Source organism: Manduca sexta, chromosome 8 (assembly GCF_014839805.1).
Source record: "Manduca sexta isolate Smith_Timp_Sample1 chromosome 8, JHU_Msex_v1.0, whole genome shotgun sequence".
Classification (NCBI taxonomy): domain Eukaryota; kingdom Metazoa; phylum Arthropoda; class Insecta; order Lepidoptera; family Sphingidae; genus Manduca; species Manduca sexta.
Window position 1 is genome coordinate 4,261,651 of NC_051122.1, and position 23,511 is coordinate 4,285,161.

Here is a 23,511-nt window from a genome sequence, read left to right on the forward strand (position 1 = left end):
GATTCCAATTTTGTTATAACAGCTGGCAAACTATTTGAGCGCACTACCGCGTGGTGGGGACGTTTTGTTTAGTATAGCTATTGTATCAGAATCTGTGGTATTGCTATTTTATATTAGCAGGCGCTATCAGGCGAGCAACTATCAAACAATGTTTTTTTTTGTTATATTATAGGAGGCAAACAAGTATACCGTTCACTTGATGGTAAGTGATGACCGCCGTCCATGAACATCAGTAATACTAGGGGATACCATAGAGAAGCGTTACCAGCCTTTTAGGTGGAAATATACTCTTTTTTGAAGGTCAACAAGTCGTATCTGTTTGGAAATGCTGCTCAAACAAGATCCCTTCAAGACTGTCAGAATTTTAAAGCTTCCCGCTTTCTCATATAGCCTATTCATATGCGGCGCCACCCTAAAGGGTAACAGGCGCCGGTTAATTTAGAGCGCTCGGTACAAATTAATATCTCTGATTTGGACCCTTGTCAACGCGGGTGGCCGGCGCAGACTCGCCCCGCTTGTAGCGTGACACAAGCTTCCGACGCAGCGCGATGTTCACGTCAATAATATTGTTCCCGAAAATACTTAAATAAATAAAATAATTTTATAGAATTTTGATATTTAAATGTCTTTTTAACATTATGTTTTATCTATATTTAACCAACAAAACATACACCACACATAAGTATTTATTTTATTGGCAATTAGTTTAAAATATCGATTTTAAACTTTTTTATCATGTATTAAAATGTTTGGAATAAATTAGAGTATATTTAGAGTTCATTACGACAAAACCTCATAAATCTGAAAAACCAGTGCGTGGCCCAAGTTGGTTCCAAATATGTATAAAGAAAATAAAAAAGACGTTTATGCATCGGCCGAATCGAACCGGGCCGCCCGCGTGGCAGGCGAGCATTCTACCACTGAACCACCGATGCTTGTTACTAATAAGTCAAAATTGCTGATTGCGTTCAGTATTATTATTATAAATAAGTTCATTATTTTATTTAGTATCGAGTAGTAACGAGTAATATTTAAAATCCATTATCCAACATTTGCATAAAATAATGTTATCTATCACGCACGTATAAAAATGTAATTCAAACACGTAGACCTAATGTAGTAATACTGCTGAATCAAAAATGACAATTTCTCCATAATTTATGACCATACAAATCTTAGTTGTCATTAGTGGTTTTTAGCCGATATCCAGCAAGCACATTGAATTAATTCCTTGCAATACTATTATGGAACTATACGATATTTGTCATTGCGGATCTTTGGTCAACCCAAAATTAAAATAAAGACTGAGCAATGCCTTTCCAAAGATGGCGGCCTTAAAGTAACGCGAGCAGTCCATTTTTAACTTTCGACGGAAAAAGAGGGTAGTTATAAGTTTCAGGTGTACTTGTTTCAGTTTTAGGTGTTTCTATATGAATGGACCATTCCAATTAATATCGAGGCATCAGACAACTTAAAATCAGTACTAAATCTAATAGAACTGATGCTAAAATGATCACCTGGGCCCTTATTCTGTATGATAGTGTAAACGCGTAACGCGGCCGTGTCATGTTATCTTCGAGAAATGTGCGTGGAACGGTATTCTGTAAGCCAAATTTCTATAGTCCTAACCATGATGCGTTGTGTTACGTGCTTGTTACGCACTGTTAAAATAACGTGCGGGATAGAGAATAAGGGCCCTGATGCTTATGGAATCTATATTAACGTATTACGACCATATTACGTCACGTTGTGGAACTTTAGCGGCATAAAGGTAAAGTTTTAAAAGAACCATCTGTTCCTCTACAGCTGTAGAGGAACATATGGTTGCGTTCCTCTACGGAGCGGAAATATTTCCAGTCAGGCAGATGTTGCGCCTGACCGGCCGCGGCCCCTCCGACGGTTCCTATTCGGAGGTGCTATATATGCAACGCGTTGCTCAAATTGTGCTAGCATAATCCAGGATTGTCTGTCACCATCTAACGTGATTGCTGTGTGTTATCACTACAGGGGACTTATTCTCTATCCCGCACGTTATTTTATGTCAACGCATCGATCATCTTGCAGTTCCCGCGATGTTGACGAGATGGCGGTGTATGCATTGATTGTACCGCCACAGTACAAAATATGAAATTTGAAAAAGGAACATCGTTAGCGAAATACCGTTCAATAACTTCATAGAGTAGCGAGCCTCTAAAGTACTAGCGATGACGTATTAATGCGGCCCGGTCCGCGCCTACTTTAATATTGAGCCGGCGATGTATCACGTATGTCTGTTCGTTCATTTGTGTACACAACACCGTCTCCGTGACGCGTAATAACGCTCATTACACGCGTCGGCTGCGGTATACAGTTTTTTGATGGGACGGGATGCGGGGTAGGGGAGGATGACGATGTGGGCACGGAAGCGTTAATGGTCCTCGCAAATAACATATTCCTCACTTTGAAGAATGCTGTTATAAATTACATCGTATTTGCTTGTTTACTATACAAGTGCTAGCTATGGTTCGATTCCCGGCCGATGCATATCAATTTTGTAATTTTTTAAATTTCATATACCGAGATCCCAATTACAATTGAGCCATCACATATTTCTTTTTTCTACAATAATTAAGAAAAATCTACCAACGAAAGGGTAAGTAAACAAACTCGATTACTGTAATTACACCGGCTTGTCAGATCACGTTACGCATAATTACTTTTAAAAACCTTTTTAATCCATCATTTTAAACCCAACCCCGTGGATAAAGTTTCGGGATGGACTGATATTTGTATAAGTACCAAATGAAGACTCGAGCGAGCTGCTCGCCTGGCAAGTGCTGGGACTATGCGTTCAGCTTTAGACACGATATCATGACTCCATATCTTACCACATATATGTTTTAACCTTACATACACTTTAAGACGTTCAAACACTGGGACAAAACTCTAAAACAAATTATGTAAAAAAAAACCTACTTCCTAAATTAATCAGCAAGCTCACTATCTTCCAAACCACATATTAAACAACCACTGGACATAAACACAATCATAACATAACCATTAAACCGAAGCAAAAAATACACAAAACCGTTCAAGTATCATTGTTGAATCATATTTAAGGGATGTCGAACCGCGAACCGGAATGCCGGAAAAAAAAATACCCTCGCAAGAAACAAATCCACAATCACGGCAATACTTCCGCGAACATCTCAATGTACACAAATATCCGAGGCACGGCCATCAAACGCGAAGGCAATCAGATTTATTCGCGCCACGGCTCCTTACCCTTTTCCATTTACAAAAAACGTACGTTTGTTTTTAAGTGCTACTCAGAATGTGGGAGTGGCGAATCATGCCTGTGAACTGGTTCACTTAATGTGAGTAATCAGTGGATTTAAAACTTGTGTGTTATCCTTAGATACTAAAAAATATCCTCAGAAAGTAGTAACAGAATGAGATTAGTATTATGAACTTTACAGTTAATCAACAACCATCATTAACAACAAGTGACGCAGCGTCTTCCAAGCCCCTACACCGGTAAACGATACTCAAGACTGGCCTGAAGTACGGTCAAATTAAATCTACGTAAGCACTTCCCGTTCTAGCCATTAATCTTTTGTTATTATGGGTGGAACGCCAATGGTCATTTAACATTTGATCACCCACTATATCGCTTTCCGGCCTACATACAAAAAAACACACGTCCACCGTCTACGTTTCAAAAACACGGCCCATTTAATAGTGACGTAACGAATCGGAAAATAAAGCCGACATTGTAACATAGCGTATGTGTGCAATTTTCTCATTTGCATCGTGCGGGAGTCGGGGCGAAACGCGGGCCGCGGATACGCGCAGCTCCAGACAAAGGGAATAAAAACTTATGTCACTCGTAAAACATGCAATAAATGCCGTGCAATTGGTTCGCGTATGTGTACGTTCATTGATATTTGTTTGACGCTGTACTCGTGCGCAAATAAGGATGACTCGGCCGTACCATCTCTAGTTATGGGTACAATTTGTCGTTAGTAGTTCGTAGCACGAGACAAACGTTTTATAGGGTCGTGATGTGATATCAACCATGCTTCGTACTGCACTATTGTGATGTTGCACATTTTTAGTCTTTCTTACATATATTACCTATTATTTCATTCAACTAATTATGTAAAATCAAATAAAAAAATAGGACCTAAAATTAAACCGTCTTCAGAAACCACTCAAAACTAAAAAATTATTTCACATAACATCATACTGGATATCAATTTTGGAGTCGGTGCCTAATTAAAATTGATTTTACTATTCTTAGTAAGGTCTTTTTATAACGGTATGACAATGTGCAACAAAAGGCAAAACATAAACTCAGTTTCTCTCTGTCTTTGTAGCCTCCAAATGGTATAGCCATTTGCCACTTATAATTATTTGCATAGGTTTTAACATGATATAAATAAAGAGTAGTCTTTTGTGTAGACAAAACACTATTAAAACTCTACGTTCTGTTATGTTTAACCGCATCACATAACCCAACCCGAACGGGATCACCGCGCAACTCATTTGTTTCTCGTACATTTCTAATAACGCACATAAACGTTGCAATGCGAGTGCATATCGCGTTACAAGGGTTGCGACTAGTGAGCATTCAGTGTTGTCAGATGTCTACTTTGTAATAACCCAGAAACATAATTAGGAAATCTCCTAAAGAGAAAAAAAACCCGAATAATATAGTACGCGTCTGAAGCTTCCCTGACTTTACTAAACTTAAAACTACTAATAAATAACATATTATTGCTATGTTCTGATCAGAGAAAATTATTCCCAATCTTCCCTTCGCTGCGTTTAAAAACCCCCCAAAATTTGGGGAATTCGTCCAAGCTGGCATCCCTGCGAGTAGTGTTGTATCGTTATCATTCCCCGCGAATACATTACCGATGCGCGCTTTTATGACGCGACCGGGCAGATATCGGAAACCGCCCGGCGCACCGACTCGGTTTTATTTCCGAATTGGTTGATATCTCCGACGTGTGCACTTGAATGCAATGGACGGTGATCGGGCGGTTTTAGCGCGTCGTGATTGCGCTGTGGACGCGCGTCATCATTTGTATTGTTGCGAACTACGGAGTACTGATTGTGTTTGTGATGCTTTGTTGTGACATTGTATTGGCAACATCGATGTGTATGTCAATTTGTCGAATAAGAATGTAATGAAGACGCTTGTCTATAAAATTCAGCATTATCAAAAAACGTTGAAAAAAAACGGTTCCCTGTCCCGGGTAGGTAATGATTGACATAATAATGTTATTGTTTAAAAATTATATTTCGTGTAAGCTAGTAAGACAAGATTCAAAGTAACAAGCGCAGCATATTCCTTAACATCACGTATGTGAAGTTTCCATTATATTTGCATATATTGAGTCTCAGCAGTCAACAAACCCGGCAACTCAAACGAATACGGTAAATGCGACCGACGGGTGTCAATAAATACATCGTGCCGATAGCCAATACGACCGAGCCGTGCCGGCACGCTGCCGGCTCCCGGCTGCCGTTGACAAGCGTATCTTTAATACGTGAAACGTTGCCCGTCGGCCGGTTAGCTGCCCAATGAGCTTTAAACATCTGATGCCGACGCGTTGCATTTCAATTTTAACTTGTAAATCGGTTTAATGGAAAAATCTGTAGCATATTCGATACCAACTAGTGTCGGTCTGTTCGAAATTCAAATTTTCTCGTGTACAAAGCAAAGGTAATAAATTTAACGGATTTTGACTGTGAAATGTGTCGAAAAGCAATTGCTTGCTAATTATTTTCGACGTTATAAATGCATAAGGTACACTATGCTTAATGAATATTGCACTATTAACTAGCATAAAGCGCTCCACATTTACAAGTACCCACTATACTCATATTATATTTTCTATAACCTTAAAGCATAATTATTTATAAATTGTATGAATTTCATGTAAGTTATCGAACACAATTTACGACCACACCCCAAAAACACACGGCATCGGCTCGTTAAGTTATAATAAATGTGCTTACAATAAAACGTGTAAAGAATATCATATGTGTGAAATTATTTGGTAGGTATACATTTTTTAGAAATCATACAACTATGTATGTAATTTGTTTTAGTTTATTCGTACTTTTCATTAAATCGACTGAACTGATTGAATAAAAGACGGTCTATCGTATTAAAATAAACGATTAATCCGCCCTAGGGTTGGGTAAAAGTATACAAAAGAGATTTCTTCACAAATTCATAAAAGTTTGTGCACCAACAAGAAACCTAATAATTATAACAATAGCATGTCAGTTGCAGACGAAAAGTTAAACAAGTTATTTCAACTTAGCTCGCATAGATATTTTTGCATGTATATGTGAAGCCCGCAAACTATGATATATGTATAAGATTTTTTTTTATTGCTTTGAATGACGAGACGAGCTTGCCATTCGCCTGATGGTAAATGATATGACTGCCCATAAACAGTCACAACACCATCGAGTACCTTGAATAGTAATGTTTAGAATTCCACTGCGCTCACCATCCTGATACATGAGATATTAGGTCTTATTATGTCCAGTAGTTACACTGGCTACAATGTCCTGAACACAACAGTGACTGCACACTGCTGCTTGGCGGTAGAAGTAGACATTGTGATGGTACCTAACCAGGCGGACTCTCACATATGAGATACCTCCCACCAGTACACTTTTGCTGTGTGGCATTTTCACAGCTACGTGATCTAAGCTCAACTTACTTAGCTTTGTTCATGGTGAGGTCAAGGGGCCCTAGTCCGTCTATAAGGGTATATTCGCCTTTTTCAAATACGGGAGTTCTATTCGAAGGACAGCTTCGATAGCCATATAGGAACAAGAGTCAAATAATCCCGTATTTACTTAGACGGTTATAAAAGCTGTCCTTCGAGTAGAACGCCCGTAATTGCAATAAGACGGATATGCCCTCATAGACGGAATAAGGCCTCCCTGACCTTATGCAACCGAGATTATTCACATAAAAAAGACAAAACCCAAGAGAACTATTTGAAACGAGGAATTTAATGTATCTTAAAGCGATTGTGAGACGAAGGCGCGCCCGCCTGCTGCCCGACACTACCATTTGAACAGCTGATTGAGCCAATCAAGCTGCAGAAAAAGGGCGACGAAATAGCTCGTCCTCGAGACGAATAAATGAATGACGACTGAAAATGCAGCAATTGTTTCGTAAATCAGGCAGAGTGTTACATTTCCTTATTATTTTTATTTAAAAAGTTCATCTTAAAAATCATAGAAATTGTTTTCCATTTTGTAGTAGGACGTGAACTGATTTGAAAACCTTTTATAACTTGACAGCGACATTTTTGTGTTTAATTTCTCGCTTCACTGTAACAGATATAGATGAATATTGTAAAGGCCGTCACAATGGACAAAATTCGATCTCGATTCGTGCAAAACGTGGCGAAAACAACGTCCATTTCTATCCCTTTTATAGGTAAAATTGTTAGCCATTTTATTCCGCGTGCGTTGTACCTAAAGTATTTCGAAAAAACGAATTGCCGTGTGCCGTTAGTACCACCATTAGCCTAGTGAGGGCGTTCTATGAACTATAAAGTTCTGGGTTCAAATTTCGGATCATTTATAGTTTCAGTTCGAAAATTCCCTATGACCTCACAGCGAGTTTTTGAACAGTCTGAATCTTTTAATATCTACACTAATACTATAAAGCTGAAGAGTTTGTTTGTTTATTTGTTTGAACGCCCTCATCTCAGAAACTACATTTTTTTTTTCACTAATTGAAACCTACATTATCTTAAATACTATAGGCTACTTTTATCTTGGAAAAACTTTTTCACACGGGCGGAGCCACAGGCAAAAGTTAGTGTCAAATAAAATTATCGTCGGCAGAGGCGACATCTACGAAAATATTGAAATAGCTCTCGTATCTATGTTAATACAACGGTTAATAGAAACGGTCGGCTTCATGAGATCCGGAATGTTTATTTTATTTATACTTCTCCGTGTCGTATCTATAAACATTATTACAAGTACGTGACTAATTAAAATTATAATCTAGTGTTAGTGTCGAATGTTTTAAGTACTGTGACATAAAGACTATTATTATATAGTAATTATACTCTTGGAACTTAGTCCAATATTTAGCCGCCAAGTAAACAAGCATCGGTGGTTCAGTGGTAGAATGCTCGGCCGATGCATACATTCTTTTTATTAATTTTTTAGCACTAACATATTCATTAATATAGACAATAATTAACTAAACAAAATATGGTTAATTTATACATTAGTAAAGCTGGTAGAAGCAGAGAAAATTGCCATTTACATTCAAATAAAATTATAAATCGCTCAGTCTACATCCCAGGATAGAATTTGTAGTTAAATTAGCGAGTATAAAATCACACATATTTTATTGAATAATTCACATTAAACTCGTAATACTTTGACTTTGGTAAGGGTATATCATTGATATTTTATTACAATAGATCAAAATCTAGACTAAGGTCGCATTGGTTTAGTTCTAAAGGGTAAATGTTACTTTCGAGTTTCGACCCGCGCACCCTTTGACGCGACAGATATGACAAAGCAACTTTTTTCTTATAATAAACGTCCACATCGAACCTCGCCAAATAACGCGTGAAATTCAAATTTATAACAAATCGCCTCGAGACGCGTAGGTCGGCGCCCTTGAGGACACTATTAAAATTTAATATTTAACAGGTCATATATCAGAATTGGTATCGGTGTCCAGTGTGCCGAGAATCTTTTCACCCTTCACGTGGTCGACTCTCCCCCACCGAGGTCCCCACGTCAAATTTCATTTAAATATCGTATGGAAATTGGATATTTTCGGACACGGCCAACTTTAGGGTCAGTTTGTGAGTGAAAAAATTAAAATACTTTCCGTTGATACATGGATTTTGTATGTCGAATCCCTTTTCTTGTTTTGCGATGTGTTATAAAATTGGTATGGAGTTACGCTTTTGTTATAATTTATACATTACATTATGGTTAGCAGGCACGAAGGCAGCCTTTGGGGCAGGGTTATCACTCGAATGAAAAATATTAACGACCCTAAAGCGAGACACACAAGTATCTAATTGGCAAAACTGGCTAGACGGGTAACCAGCAAACGCATAAAATGTTAATTATTTGATCTCAAAATTACAACTGGCAACTACACAGTTAATAATTTACATTGTATCGAAACGAAATGGATTAATTCAATTTTAGCAATCCCCAAATATTTATGTTTGTTAATCCATCAGTGCAAATTCCCAATGTCCAAAACAAATGCATTAGCGAAATAGTGATTGTGTTTAGAAAAAGAAATAGCAGATGAAACAATAATCATCGCTTCGCGCAGGAGCCGGGCGGGCGGCGAGCGAGCGTCGGGCGCGCCGGACCATTGTACCTGTGTTTACAATAACTTTTCAATACAATAAGTCGAACAAACATTTGCGCAGCGCACGGCCGTACGGCGGCAATGATTTAATTAATTAAGGTGCTCGCAAACAAGAGGGCTCACACATCCACGCGACGAGCGATATTGTGTTTGTACTCCGGCGCTGTGCAAATACGTATTCATTTATTTACTGTGTGCAGTTTGGGGAGTGCGCTAACTACATTCCACTAGTTAGCGCGCGGCGGTACTTACCGAAATGAAAACTATAACGACACCGCAAAGCGGCAACCCTAATTTTGTGCAGCGGCGGTGCAAATAAAATGTTAAGTTTAAAACCGTGGCAGAATCGCAAACAGTGCCGTTGACAAACTGTTCCGTCCGACCTGTGAGCATTGTTTTAAACGTAATTTACACCGCGACTTTTAACGAACCAGATATCGCTGCAGAACCGCGACCGCTCTGCCGCCCGCCGCCCGCAACCCGCCCGGCTTCGCGAAACTTTTACATTACAACAAATAAAAAGCATATAATGCAGCGCTCGTTCTCTCATCGCTTTTAACATTTTCACGTGTCGATACGCGAAAAAGAATTGGCAGTAACACGGGCCGAATAGAATATTGAATTCGCAACGACGCGATGCGATAAACAACGAAGAAAACACTGGAACTGCGAAATGAGAAACGTCCAGACGCTGTGTTTACTTCGAACGCTGAATTTAATCTATTCTCAACAAAACATGCTTTTGACAACCGGAGCAGAAACGGAAAACCTGCGAAATGTAATAACGCGGACGCAGACAGACGTTCGGCGGTAACACAACACAATACGCAAACATTTCTCATCAATCAAATATTCGGACACATAATAAGAGCATCCGCACGTGAGCGACAAGCGTGCGGCATCGCACCCCCGCGGCAATGTGCGTCACGACTCAACGTCTCCGCTCCGTCACAGCCTCGACACCGGCATAATAAAACCATCATCCGCGTCTCGAGACGCACGAAAAAAATAACGGCACATTACACACGATAAGTCCCGACACTGTGCCGTACTATTCGCTCACAATATATACAAAATGAGTACAATAAATATAACAGGAGGGGGGGCTAGGCTGGAGCAGGTGTGTCGAACGCCGTCCGCGGCCGACGAAAATGTGAAAAACTCATTCGTAAACAACAAAAGGAGAACCGATGTTATAACTCAGGGCCCGGGGGGCGGGCAGGTGCTGACTTAAGATAAAATACTGACGTTATGCTCTATCCCCGTGATTTAGATATGACCTTCTGAACGCAATCTGCATTAGTAACCGTCGAGGGATTGCGAGCCTGGGCCCTCTACATGTTTTATCGCTAGTTTACACCTGCGTGATGCGAAACAAGCGCCGGGATACGTCTGGACTGAAGAATGGCAGGCCTTGGTGCCTCTGGCAAACGCAATTTTCATCTTTCTTCTTTGATGTACGAATAGAGCCCAGTTTGTATCAGTATTATATTTACGTTGGAATCGTAAAATAAAATTTATTCAGGTACTGTATCCGACTCAAATGCAAGGTGAAATCATAAAGATTTAAACAATAATTGAATGACAGGATGAGTGAGCATCTCACCTGATTGTAGTCGCTAAGAGGCATTTATGCAAAATAAGGAGTATAACACTACCCAAAACTCAAAATTACAAACCTTTGCAAGTTACTTACAACGCTCGTTATCTTGAGATATATGTCATATCTCTTACATAACCACCATCGGCGGTGTATCCCTAATAGCCACTTGACTCCTGCACCCCCGATTAAGATTCAACAACATACTTCGGTGCACTTCATCAAAAAATGTCCATGACGGTGTATGGAAATTTAGGCACTGCGCTTCCAACTAATCTGTACGGGTAATGGCGTAAGTTATGCAGATCTTGCATGTGTAGTAAACATGGGTAGTATAAAGAGTTTAGTAGCATCGGGAATAAAGGGAGAGTCTGGATTCAATTCCCAGGTCGAGCAGAAATTTATGTGGGTTCACATAACTAAATCCCCTACGGGGTTCACGTTTCAAACAGACGATAATGTAGTAACTAAGCCAAATCATATTTATAGAATACCTAACAAACAGCTAATTTAGATAACTTATCAACAGATGACAACATTTGCGAGCCGCAGTACTCATTTAAAGAACAAGTACATTAGTCCATACAACCTCTGGTGATGGGATTTTTGTGTCCGCTCGAATCGCGATCACCACACAAAAGATTAAATACCTGCCACAGGCCGACGAAAGAGTATAGCGTTACAAATTCAACCTGTATTATCCAATCGACCTGGCATAATTGTGTCAACTGACGATAATCATCACTTTGTGGTTTTTCCGCGCCCTTATAAGAAACGACTGTCTATACCTCCTCAACGACCATTCGCAGAACCGATTATAAACGGGCCAAAGCATCCATTATTTCTCGCATAATAAACCTGGAGATAATTAATTTCAGACTTTAGGTCATTCCATTTCGAGTAGGCAGGGTGCCATGACTAAGTCATTTTCTTGTTTGTGTTTAGTTTGGGTTGGGCTGTTAAATTATACGACAACTAGTTTTACTGGTGACTTTGTCTGACTTTATAGCCGCCCGGTTAGCGAACACCGTACACAAGGTGTTAAAACCCGCCATAGTGGCCCACGTAAGTGTGTCCCGTTTCGGGATCAGCCTGTGTACATCCGGTTCAAACAGGCTGGCACAATTGTGTCCCACTTCGCTTACCATTAGGTGCAGTGATCACTTTGACGTGCCCAAAAATAACTTCAAAATGGAAGCTTATAATCGTGATTAAAATTTATTCCTTGTGAATCAATTCGTCGTATCGAGGCCAAAAGAAGACTACATACTAAGCTTACGCTCTAAATCTTAACTAAACCACAAAATCAAACATCACACCTCCCAAAGACGGTATTACGTATTCGTCGCGCACAAATGGCCCAAATGAGCGGGCAATCAGCCCCCATCGATGTAAACGGCATATTGGCACGTCACACAGAATATATAATTTGTACACAATGAGTGACATTACCGCGGTCGAGTTGCAGCGGGCCAGACGCGGTGCGGTATCGACGTGTACCGAACGGGCCGGACTGAAATTACATACGGTAAATTACAAGTGCAAATAATTGATTACGTTTGTAATTTTAGTGAAATATGCGGTTTATTGTTATTGTGTAGCTTATAGTGTATAGGTGCGGTTCTGACATCTCTGATTTTATGATCCACAAGTTTACATTGTAATTCGAGAACACCATAATGTATTAAATATTTTTTACGGTAACAAATAATTAGTAAAATTCATCATAGTTTTTTTAATAATACTCATCCAGATCTGTATTAACGCTAAAAGATATACAAAAATATCTCACTGCCAACTAAACGTTACACAACTCAAACAAAACGACTGAAACTTTCATGAACAGGAAAGAGCGTCAACGGAGTCAAAAAGTATTTTATTAAACAAGAACTCTAAGTCTCCGAGCAAATACACCCATCCTTTGAACACTTAGCACCGTTGGAAAAAAATAGCAACATTAATATCAACGTTGGCTGGTGTACTTAAATAAAATATAACATCAGGCTTTCGAGGGGGCGAATTTACGCTGCGAAATTTATAACTTTCACCTTAACACAACACATACATAAGTGAAATCTTGTTTAAGTTTGTTCAAGTTCGCGACGTCAATACGGTCGTACCAAACCGTACGAAAACGCACGAAATACGCGCCTAATATAAACGAACGGCGCGCTCGGTGGAAAAACAACGCGCGCGTACCGCATGCCCGTAACGGAACACAACAATAATATTTTGTCTGACTTAAAAGTTCTCGTACAAGTCGAAATAATATCATTTCAAGTCTCGGCTTGTTTACATTCTAGTTTGCGGGATTCGTTGAAATTTTATTATTGTTATGTTACGGGAAAGCGGGATCTTGATGTTATTGAAATAGTGTCGTGTTCTGGTGGGGGTTACTTAATATATTTTACATTCGAAATAGCGACCACCTGCTGCAAAAAACAATATAGTGGCTTATTCGGACGAGTCGTGTTTCAGGTTTCAGTGATGTAAATATAATTACGGCAAGCCAACATATTTGTTACGACCTTCCAGATAAACAATAGTAGTTTGTTGGACAATAATACGTTATTACCTGAATTGCATTGTCCTCAAAATTAGAAGTATTTTAAAAGATTTTTACATTACCATAAATTTCCAACGGATAAATGAATAATAAATAGTAATTACGTACATGCACGAAAAGATTATTGACACCCATGTAATTAACAATCTAATTATAGCTCATTAAAATACAATCGCGTGCATTAATCGTCCCCTTGAATTCGAAGATAACACAAAGATACCGATACACTTCAACTATTAAATATACTGCATGAATGTCGTCGTAAACTGTCAATAAACAAGAGAGTGGCAGAAAACAAAATAATGCGACAAATTGAAAGAGAACAGTGGGCCAAAACAAACCGTCGCGCGGGTAACTTCCCCATTTTAACCGAGTATCCGGAAAATCCTTGCAGTGAGGCATTATGCTCGGTTTTGGTACGGCTGTGCGCACCGGTGCTGTAGGGTTGACAAATGGAAGAAAATTTTTATATATAGCAAATATTTTTCGAGTATGTGCGTCTTGTTGTCGATCTTAAAATTGAAGGGGAAGAACTAGCTATACAAGTTTATGTCAAAATTACAATTCACAAGAACACATTGATAAAACAGGTACGTTCGATTTTTACAAAAAGTAATCACACACACACACACACATCATCACGCATTTATCCCCGAAGGGGTATGCAGAGGTGCAACCAAGGCACCCACTTTTCGCCGAGTGTGTTCCGTCCCAGGATGTGATAGGGGCGAGCCTATCGCCATATCGGGCACAAATTCCAGACTCCGGGCTAATATTGAGCAGAAAAACCCAAATATCACTTTACCCGACCCGGGATTCGAACCCAGGACCTCAGAGCGCTGCCGTACCGCGCATGCAGTACAACTACGCCACCGAGGCAGTCAAAAAGTAATAATTATAAATATTCTGTAGTGCACATACCATCTAGATTACCTATCAATTTTGATTATTTCCTAGTAAGGTTTGATATTCAATAAACTTATTTTCGTCGTTTCTCCAACTTACAGCCCTACCTTACACCCCCTCCATACGGATCGTTTCACATTAGCGTCCGCCGTCTGATGTCCACTCAACGATTCGACACTGAGTGGACTGGAGATTGAAAGAATGAGATTTCTTGCCTTACACTTTCATACACGTTTTCCCTAACCGTTCTTTGATTCTACAGTACAATATATCTTTTATCGAAATCTTCAAAAGCACTCAAACCCAAGTGTTGACCGATTATTGGCTCATTTTCATACGTCAAATGTCCTCAAAGAATCAATCACTCGTGTCGATTAAACTTAGACTTTAGATTCCAATTTTAAAACTACCGAGTGCATCTATTTAATTATGATACAAAAGCAACATTCGCATTAAAACCTACCTTTAAAACTTCGTCATTTACTCAGGGATTCTTACCATTTCTCAATCAGCGTTTATCAAAACGGGCATTTTACGATTTAAATGTTATACCAAAAATATCTTAGACTCGTGACAGCCCTGAAATCCGTCCGGCGCCGGTCCCCGCACGCGGAACGTTTTACATTACCGTCCGAGCCGCCTCCGTACTCCGTCCGTCCTACGTACGGCGGAGCGTCGGTAAGTGGACACAGGCGGACCGCTCGCTTATTGACATTTCATTTTTGGATCGATGCAGACGTAATGGCCTCTTATGTTTGTCTCTGCGTTGTTTTTATGAAAAAGATATAATGCATTTGTAAGAATGGAATCCCTTCCACGTCCCCGTAGTTTGTTTTTGAAGTAAAATTAGGAAAAACAATGTTCTTATTTTATGTGCGGCTTAACACGTTACCTTTATTTTATAATTAGACAGGAAAATATGTTCAAAACACGCCTTTGTTTCTTCATAGCCAGTAATACTAAACTACAACTATTCCTCTGAAACCCTCTTCAAACTCCACAAGTAAAGTACTTACATATTTTAAATCACGATCATAGCAAATTTACATTCGCCAACGCTTCCAATATCCAACCTCTTGTTCTCATCACGAGTTAATGTAATATCACTATCAAAAGAGAGCTCTCTGTTACATTTTCCTCAAGCGAACCAGATCGTACGACCTCTGTATTATAATAAAATATGAGTCAAAAGGTTAAAGAGCGTAGCCATTTTATTTTATCATAAAAATAGAACAGGTTTCCGGGGAACGGGCATAATGTACCTATTGTTAACGCAAAAACATCATCAGTAAAGGTCAAAATCCGAATCCTAACGACTGTTGGCAACTTCTATATTCATTATCATAAATTAAATAACACCACACCGCAAATTAAAACAAGAACATCTATAAATCACAACAGGTAAAACTTAACAACACAACAGCTGAGGATTATGGCGTTTGAAAGAACTTGTTATCGACCGTTCGCAACACTTGATTAAATATGCTTTTAACACGCTATGATGCCTACCGTATCACAGTTTTGTCTGCCTTTCACATGACGAGGTGGCCGAGAGGTTAAGGCGTTGGACTGCTAATCCAATGTGCTCTGCACGCGTGGGTTCGAATCCCATCCTCGTCGGTAATTTTTTTAACATCATTAACGACGCAAAAACATTTTCTAAGAAGGCTTAAAACCACCCATCATCAACATCTCAACAACGCTCCGCTTGGTTATTAAAGACAGGCTTTAATTAAGTTGCCGAAAAATGGATCTAATTATAAGTAAAAAAAGATTTCGCCTAAAAAGGTTTTAGACCGCGGAGAGTGGAGAAAAAAAAAACGTTTTTTCATAAACATTTGCCGCAAGATAGAGAGGTTTTTTCATCATCAAAATTTCGGAAGAATCTAAGCGACGTATAATGTAATAGTTAGAAGTCTGGAGGCATAAAATATATTTTTTTTTTTCTGTAAAATACTTAAAAAGATTTCGCGGCGGCCGCGGGTGGAATTGAGTGAATATACCGGGGAATAATTCCTCTTTGTTCCAAATTAGATAAATTATACCACAAAAAGATTCCTAACAAAAGGGAACGCGGTGTGGGGAGGCAATAAACAGTGCGAATGTCAAATTCACTCGGAATGGTAAATCGACGCGTCTTAGAAGCCGCACACCGCGGCGCGCCGCAACAAAGACTCGTGGAAACGCGCGGCTGTTTCTGTGTGCATACCGACTTGCAACGTCTGTCAACATCGCATTACAACTGTATTTAATTAACACCTTTGTAATTGTTTAGTTTGTGTAGCAAAAATAACAATGTACAAATACAGCGTGCTAATTAACTTATTCTCAGGTGAAAGTAACTAGACTTAAATAATTATAATTATAAAATTAGAATTTATAGATCATGAGTTTATAAGCAGAAACTGTTGATAAATTATAAAAACAAGCACGTCTTTAAGCTATGAAATAAACTCTTATCCATGATCTACTGGCCGATCTTTACAATCCGAGTAGGTACTAAAATTATCACACTTCCAAATCATTACTAAATAAAGCCATCATGTCAGCTATAAGGAAATCTCCCGTGTGCACCCGTCGCGGCGGCGGCATCGCTGCCACGGATCGCTCCTTGTCGCGGAAATGGCTTTGTTTCCTGCAAGCGGCAGGCTACACTCGCGCCATCCGGCGGGAAATAAAATAAATGAATATCACATTATAACCGACGGGGGCGCGGGGGACTGAGGAATGAAGGGGGAGGTAAAAATAAAAATAACCTCCTCAGACGTTAAGAGACGCCAAACAGTATAAAAGCCTTGTCTCGTGAAATTAAATTGTAGGGAAATTCGGTGCGTTCCCTTCCTTCTAACGTAATGACTTGTTGTTCATGCTTTACGCTTGTAACGCGCATCTTTTGTTTAAACCTACGTATTTTTCGCATCAATTTTAATACAAAGACGGTTGTCTTAAGTTAAATTGCGTTCGAGTGTACCACCGGAACGGGAATTATTATAATATCCTTTGATGGGTATAAACAGGTTTGTGTTTGATACTCTTCTTTATGTTTATTTAATACTCAGTCTTTGGCAAAATAATTGGATGTTATTATGTGTGTTGCGTATGTATCAAAATGTTAATGCATGGGCTGAGCATACAATTAATGACTAATGAGGGTAATGAATGACGCAATCATAGAGAAAAGTAAATACATTATAAATCGTTTGTTAGACACTGTAAATAAGTATTTTACATAGACTATTCTGGGTTATTATCTCTACAACATAACTCAAACAATTGTATTCTGGTTCGTATAGTATATACGTATATAGTATATAATAGCCCGGGACGGATAATTATTGAAACTTTATTCGCCCTAACATCTAAGTCGCATAGCGTTTCTAACTTGTCCTTAATGCTGCTACTGCTGAAGAACGTGCTCATCTCAAAATTTAGGTATATTAAAAATACCTAAAGTACAAAATACAGAGCTCTTATTTACATCAACTATTTACTTAACCGTTCATAAACTTACTGATCGTACCTCGACAACAGGAACAAATCAACTCCATCCGATAAGTGGTTCGTCCATTTCCTTCGATACGAGAATTCAATTTTGCCGTATTTAAATAAACATGGTAAAAATGTCCCGGCTCGGTTATTTCCCACGAGCCTTGTTGCCGGCGACGCGCGTCCCTAGTTGCACAGCGCTGCGTTTCGATGCACCCGGTCTATCGTTCCGACAGAAATTGTTTTACTGTGCGAATATATTTCTTTTGTAGCGTTGTATGTGGCAAGTGGCAGTAAGCGTGAGGCGTAACAGGATATAGCAGAGAAGTAAAAGTTCACAGGTAGTTCACACAGTATATTGTTCCACACACACACTAAGAAGGAAAAGTCAGAAGGGTTGTAAGCGACAGATTAAGACAGTTCACAGGTAGAAGTAGAAAACACGAGAAAATAACACTAAACTAAATACAGAACGGATCACAAAACTATTGCGTTCACGAGCGAGTGCTAATTGCGTTGAAGCGTATATTGTTACACGTAGGATCATACTGGTCATTCCTATTTTTTCGTCGTCGGTTGCTTCGGGGGTATTCGTGCCCTCGATCTACGCACCTCGGGTGCGTGCCGATACTACACACACTCGTGCGCACCGCTATGTCGCAGTGCGTAACGCGTCATCACATTGTTCACAAAACAACCAGCTGAGTCATTCGTGTCAATGTTTCATTCTCCGTGCATTCAATGCAGGTGAGTGCCCACATGACTCCCCAGAGACCTGGTTAGGGGCGATAAAATCTGGGAAATGGACCCGTCGTCCAGAACGTGTAGTTACTGGCACTGCCTTGTCCCGTGGTGTTGTATCATGCGTGACAATGGTGTTCGGGACCGGCGTAATGGGTGTGTATGGCACAGATGGTTCTGCCGGTAACCCCTGCTGGTCACTTATCACATAGGCGGGTTTAAGACGGTCTATTGTGACGGTGACCGGTTTTCCTTCTCACGAGGAGTTTATAAACCTTGTCCGTTCGTTCTAGGACTTTTGTACGGTCCTGTGTACGCTGGTTGCAGAGGGGTGCGGGAAGCATCTTCACGTAAAATGACGTATTTGGCGGAAACCAGATCTTTATAAATAAAAATTTTTGGCTTAGTATGGTGAGAGGTTGGTACTGGCTTAAGCTTATTGGCAAACGAGCGCAAACGAGCCGTAAAATCTGATACGTCGGATGTACACGGCGTGCTAGGATCGAAAAATTCGCCGGGGAGCCTTAGCGGCTCTCCGTACACCAATTCGGCTGAAGATGTCTGCAGGTCCTCTTTAAAAGCGCTACGAATACCCAGCAGTACCCAAGGCAAAACTTCGGTCCAGTTCTGACTAGCATGGGCCGTGATAGCTGCCTTTAGCTGTCGATGCAAGCGTTCCACTATGCCGTTACACGCCGGATGGTAAGCTGTGGTGCGCTTGTGTTGAAACCCAGCAATTTTCCCCAAATATTGGAACAGGGCGGACTCAAATTGTCGTCCACGGTCTGTTACAATATGCTCGGGGCATCCAAATCGGGATATCCAACCAGATAATAGGGCCTTGGCTACCGTCTCCGCTGTGATGTCCTGTATTGGCATTACTTCTGGCCAACGAGTGAACCGGTCGATCGCAGTGAGACAGTAACGGTGTCCTTGAGATACAGGAAGGGGTCCCACAAGGTCTATGTGCACGTGTTTGAAACGTGCACGTGGCAAGTCAAATTTGACTAAAGGTGTCGACACATGCCTCGTAACTTTAGCACGCTGACATGACAAACAAGTACGAGACCACTCCCGACAGTCTCTCCTGACGCCTGGCCATACAAACCGTTCAGCTACTAATTTTGCTGTAGCGGTAGCGCCAGGATGGCTTAAGGAGTGTAGACTGTGGAATACCTGCTTGCGAAATTTTCGTGTTACAAAGGGTCTAGGGGTTGGTGTACTGATATCACAGTACAAAGATATACAACTCCCAGGTAGTTGTAACTTGGAGAGGCGAAGAGATGAATTGCCATCCAGGTACTGGACCAATTCAGAGTCGGATTCTTGGGACTTGGCCAGTTCGGCTAGGTCGACTGGAGCGCCCAGCTCGTCGATTCGAGATAAGGCATCGGCCACGACATTGTCTTTGCCAGAGATGTGCCTTATATCGGTCGTGAACTGGGAAATAAAGTCCAACTGCCGGTACTGCCTGGGAGAACAATTATGTTTCCTCTCAGTGAAAGCATAGCTGATCGGCTTATGGTCGGTGTAGACCGTGAAGTCTCTCGCCTCGAGCATATGTCTAAAATATTTGATAGCCTCGTAAATCGCGAGAAGCTCCCGGTCATACGGGGAATACTTTTGTTGCGACGAGCTCAGCTTATGGGAGAAGAATGCTAGCGGACGCCATGCACTGTCCTGCAGCTGTTGTAATACAGCTCCGATGGCCACGTCCGACGCATCCGTGACCAAAGCTAGTTTCAAATTGCAGTCCGGATGTGCAGAGTAAAGCTGCGTTTGATAGGCTTTCCTTAGTATCAGTGAAAGCCTTCAAAGCCTCGCCCGATAGGGTGATAGGTGTAGAACCCTTGACTGCACCCATAAGGAGAGCGTTGAGAGGAGACTGGGTTCCAGCGGCATGCGGCAAAAAACGCCGGTAGAAATTTACCATGCCTAAAAACCTCCTCAATGCTCTGACATTATTTGGTACGGGGAAATTGCGAATGGCTTGAACCTTCTCGTCCAAAGGTTTGGTTCCACTCGCCGAAATTCGATACCCTAAAAAGGTAACTTCCGACACACCAAAAACACATTTGGACGGATTAATAACCATTCCGTAATTTTTTAATCGCGAGAACACTTGACGTATATGCTTCTCGTGCTCCGCTTCGTCCCTGCTGAAGATGAGAAAGTCATCGAGATAGCAGTAGACGAAATCCAGTCCACGCATCATCTCGTCGACGAAACGCTGGAATGTTTGGGCCGCATTCCGCAGACCGAACGTCATGTACGGGAATTCGAACATACCGAAAGGGGTGGTAATAGCCGTTTTCGGTATATCCTCCTCGCACACAGGTATTTGGTTGTAGGCCTTCACTAGATCAATCGTGCTAAAAATCCTACAACCAGCAATATTTTGTGCGAAGTCATGGATATGACGTACTGGATATTTATCTGGTATTGTTCGAGCATTCAGCTGTCGATAGTCACCACAGGGTCGCCAGCCATTATCCTTTTCGGCGCAAGGTGTAGAGGTGATGACCACGGGCTCTCTGAAGGCCGTGCGGTACCATTGTTTAACATGGCCTGGAACTCCCCCTTAGCCACCTTCAGCTTGTCTGGAGCTAAGCGTCTGGGAGAACATGAAACCGGGGGACCTGGTGTTGTGCGAATGTGGTGCTGTGTGTTGTGTAGTACTGTGCGATGTGTACCAGCTGGTTGCATAATTTCAGGAAATTCCTGTGAAAGTAAATGATGGTAAGGTGAATCACCAGTCAAAACCTTTACCGAATATACGCTACAACCAATAGCTAACGAAGCTGGAGCAGATAATGTTGTCGTATTATCAATTAATTTTTGGTTTTTACAATCAACAATTAAATTATAATGGCACAAAAAGTCTACTCCTATAATAGGTCTAGTCACATCCGCAACCACGAATCGCCAAGGATAAACACGACGAAGTCCTAGGTCAAGATTCAGGTCCGCGTAGCCGTAAGTCTTGATGGTCGTCCCGTTGGCTGCGATGAGTTCGTAGCTCGTAGGTGCTCGACGTTCGCGCAGCAGACGCCTGGGGAAAACGCAGAGGTCGCTACCTGTGTCGACCAAAAACTGCGTTTTGTGTGGCGGTCTGGTACAAAGAGGCGACCCGGGGAAACGGGGCAATCGTCAGTCGCCATTATCGACTGCCCATGGCATTTCCCGCTGGCTTGTAATCGCACGGCTGTATACATCTTCGCGCCTTGGTTCCAAAGTTGATATGGTACCAGCAGATCGGAGAACGACGATAACTGGACGTCGACCGCGTCCTGCTTCGGGATGAAGATCGCCGACGCCGTGGTCTAGATCGATCAGGAAGTGGAGGAACACGAGAGCGGTCTTCTAGCTTCGCTTCCAATCTTGCCACCATCAGCTTAAGTTCTGCGACTTCATTTGAAAAATTGCCGCTGGAGGAACACGTGCATGTTGAAGCTGACGCAACTTTGGCAGGCACAGTTAGATCCTGGACTCGATCAGCTAATTCCGCTAGTTGCTCCAATGACTGAGATGTTTGGGATGCCAGAACCGTTTGAATATCTCTGGGCAAACGGTCACACCAAATGGTCCTCAAAAAATCATCCGGGAAATTTGGGCCAGCCAAGTCCTGAAGATGCCGAAGAAATTGTGATGGTTTCCGGTCTCCTAGTTGCTCATGAGTCAGGACCTGTCTCATTTTCTTTTCTATTGAGGCGGTCAAACGCCTAATAAGCTCGTTTTTAAGTTTTTGGTACTTATTCCTAAGTGGAGGATTAGTAATGATGTCCTTTACCTCTTTGGCAGTTGTGATGTCCAAGTTGCTGAGGACGTTGGAAAATTTTGAAGCATCGTCAGTAATGCCATAATTATCAAACTGTCCCTCCAATAAAAGCAAACCAAATTTCGGGCTCGTCCGGAGAAAATTTTGGTACCTTCAATTTCACCGGAAGGTCATATGAAGGACGATCCGTCGACTCGTGCACTCTTCTGGCACGGCGGGTGACGTTGTCGTGTTCGCCACCACGACGTGATTCGACAGTTTTGCTGGAATCACTACTGTCGCTCATTATTGCGTCTTCCTCGGGGTCACCAATGTAGCGTTGTATGTGGCAAGTGGCAGTAAGCGTGAGGCGTAACAGGATATAGCAGAGAAGTAAAAGTTCACAGGTAGTTCACACAGTATATTGTTCCACACACACACTAAGAAGGAAAAGTCAGAAGGGTTGTAAGCGACAGATTAAGACAGTTCACAGGTAGAAGTAGAAAACACGAGAAAATAACACTAAACTAAATACAGAACGGATCACAAAACTATTGCGTTCACGAGCGAGTGCTAATTGCGTTGAAGCGTATATTGTCACACGTAGGATCATACTGGTCATTCCTATTTTTTCGTCGTCGGTTGCTTCGGGGTATTCGTGCCCTCGATCTACGCACCTCGGGTGCGTGCCGATACTACACACACTCGTGCGCACCGCTATGTCGCAGTGCGTAACGCGTCATCACATTGTTCACAAAACAACCAGCTGAGTCATTCGTGTCAATGTTTCATTCTCCGTGCATTCAATGCAGGTGGTCATCACATTGTTCACAAAACAACCAGCTGAGTCATTCGTGTCAATGTTTCATTCTCCGTGCATTCAATGCAGGTGAGTGCCCACACTTTAAATATTTTCGATTAGTGTGGTATGGCTGGCGTGGGTTTTGGTTGGTCACCTAAGCAAAATTGAGGTCATTCTGAAGATTATTTCTATGCATTTGACGACGAGCGGTAAATGCTAGAGATTTTCAAACGTTCTCTTTTCAAAACCCACCAGCACTAAACTCACC

General features: G+C 41.2%; 1 protein-coding gene and 1 non-coding gene across 4 annotated transcripts in view; one reads left to right on the plus strand and one right to left on the minus strand.

The window, feature by feature from the left end:
• The window catches only part of LOC115442728 (furin-like protease 2), a 306,129-nt gene that overhangs the window by 129,221 nt on the left and 153,397 nt on the right, over positions 1–23,511 (minus strand). The window lies entirely within an intron of this gene.
• On the plus strand, positions 15,996–16,077 carry Trnas-gcu. The gene has a single exon. It is a non-coding gene; the product is annotated as a tRNA-Ser (tRNA).